We start from the raw sequence: 2948 nt of genomic DNA on the forward strand, positions 1-2948 counted from the left end.
CAAAAGCTGAGATAGACCCGCTTGTAGAATGGCTTCACTTTTATGAACTTCCAGACAGTTTGGATTCTGTTTCAAATTTAAGAAACCTGAAATACATAAGCTTTGGGAGTTTTGTTTGCAACCCGTACAATCCTACATTTGTAGACAATATATTGCACAGTCCCGAACTGCTGAAGCTCCAATTGCAGTATGTATGATATGGAATCGTGGAATCCATGCCATCGCTTGGAATTATGATTTTATGCAGTACGTGCCTTGTAATGGTACTTGTGATATTAATTGTATTAGAATAGGTGTGACAGAATCCAAGAACTTGACATGTTCCACAGCAATACTGTACTACAGAATCAATGCTGATCTTAAAAACAACATATTCCCACTCAAGGAACTTGAAATTGTTAGCAAAAAAAATATTTAAGTCCATCTTGTATTGAATAAGCCAGAATTGATATTGTTTTTAAGCAGGTACATAATCAACTCATTAAAATATAAACCAGAATTTACATCCAATTTTCCTGCCTCATCAAGTATGGAAATTGTTGTGTCCCATGTTATGTCATCAACAGGCCACCTGCTGTTTGTATAAATTCTATGATCATGGAAAAATTTGTAAAACCTAAATTTTTCTAAACTTGAAGTACTTTTTGTAAAAAAAGCAACATATTTTCCCCAATGACAATGCAACAGGTATGCATCAATTCTATGCCAGTATGTATTGGATTCAAAATCATCATATTCAGAACCCAATTCTATGCTCACATACCCAAACCCAACATCACTGTCAAGTACCCATCTTGCCTCTGTTTCATTTTGCACTTTAAAAAAATCATACTCTGATAGATTTTCAAATTTTTCCCTAAAACAATCCAACAGGTGGTCTGATTTTATATATCTTGCAATATTTCTTCTTTCAAAATATGTTTGCATGTTCAGGTATCTATATTTCCTGGAAGATATTATTCTGATTGTTTTTTAACATTGAAACATTTGGTAAATATTTACTGCTGTTGAAATAGCCCAGCCTAACATGTAATATTGTTTGCAGGTTGATTCAAGATGCAAAGATATTTCCAGATACATCAAATCCAAATCTCTTGTTCCTGAATTTAAATTGAGATTGTAAAATATATTGTGTACTCCATGATGTTCACATAATTTGTGGAGAGCCTGTTTCTGGTGCACAGGGTCAAGTTCCTGGTCTAGAAAATTACAAAATATGGCCTTGTTGTTCAGCACTGTGCTTTGTGTGTGTGTATGTGTGTATGTGTATGTGTATGTGTACATGTGTGTATGTGTATGTGTATATGTGTGTATGTGTGTTGATATTTTTGGCTTTGGTATTTATATACAATTTCTTGGGGTTCAAATCAAAACTCTATGCTGGATAAAAAAAAGCAGAAATAGGGCACAACTTGGCCACAAGTGGACCGGAAGTAGGCAAACCGGAAGTGGACCGGAAGTGGACCGGAAGTGGACCGGAAGTAGACCGGAAGTGGACCGGAAGTGAACCGGAAGTAAATATGTGTGGGTGGGTGTGGGTGTGTGTAGGTGGGTGTGTATGGGTATGGGTATCTGAGGGGGTTCATACTTTCTGAGGGGGGTCATACTTTCTCATGGAATCCATGAGGGCTTTTTTACAAAAATCTTGGATTAGGCAAGGGTTCCACACTTGAGCAAAAAGCTCGTATGGGCATGTTGAGCTTGTTTGAAGTATAGCAAAACTGCTTGAGGGGGGTTCATACTTTCCGGCGCTGTCCCTATCATAAATACCACTACTGGAACATATATATATATAAATAACATACCTTGAAAAAAAAAATACAGGAAACAAAAAAATCTCAGAACATATATATATATAAATAACATACCGTGAAAAAAAATTACACGAGAGGGAAACAAAAAAATCTCGAAACATATTTATATATATAAATAACATACCTTGAAAAAAAAAATTACGCGAAACAAAAAAAAATCTCAGAACATTTATATATAAATAACATACCGTGAAAATAACACATAGAGCATCAACATGAAGCCCAAGGGTGTCGTGTACCAGATACCATATTCGAATCTGAAAAATCTAGGTGCCCTGGATGGGTTACTCACCAAGAAACAACGCGAGAAGAAACGTTCTTGCTTGACGAAAGGACACGGAATGAAATTACTTCTCAGCACTCCACAATTGAGACGCTTGCAGCGTTCGCGGAAACAGCAAAAGATCGGAGGTTTCATATTCAGCATCCCGGCCATCCTGGCAGCATTGGGGGCCGTGGGAAGTTTGGCTGGGGGTAGCGCCGCCATCGCGAAAACCGCCATCGACTCGAAGAAGAACAAGGCGGAATTGGAAGAACAGAAACGTCACAACCTGGCCATGGAGAAGAAAGGGGGGAAGGGCGTGATGAAAAAGTTTAAAAAAAGAAACAACAGCACTCACCAACCGAGACATTGAATCTCTGATCAAACCATTACGAATCAAACACTTCAGAGGAGTTTTCATGTCCGACTCGTTACCCTCAACCGTCAAAAAAAGAGAATGCGGCGTAGTCAACTTGGACGGTCAAGAAAATCCAAGCACGTATTGGATATGTTACCACTACGCAAATGATAAAGCATTCGTTTTCGATTCTTTCGGAGGCGTTCCACCTACAAATTTAGTTCATTATCTGAAAACGAACAATCCTATATACTACAACGACGAACGCATTCAAAATTTCGGAGACGGGAACTGCGGCCATCTCTGTCTCTCCGTGCTCGCGTTTCTCTCTAAAATAAATAACCCTACGATCGAAGATTTCCAGAAAGCATTGTGGAATCTTAAACAGCATCAAGATGGGCGTGTTCCATCTCACGAGCGAATCTTCGATCTTGAAACTCACGCTGCACGACGACATCGTCTATCCTAAATCCGTAGCTCTGCGTGCATTCTACAGCATGTACCTCATACCTAA

The sequence above is a fragment of the Lepisma saccharinum genome (assembly GCF_977018435.1).
Source record: "Lepisma saccharinum chromosome 12 unlocalized genomic scaffold, izLepSacc3.1 SUPER_12_unloc_1, whole genome shotgun sequence".
Classification (NCBI taxonomy): Eukaryota; Metazoa; Arthropoda; class Insecta; order Zygentoma; family Lepismatidae; genus Lepisma; species Lepisma saccharinum.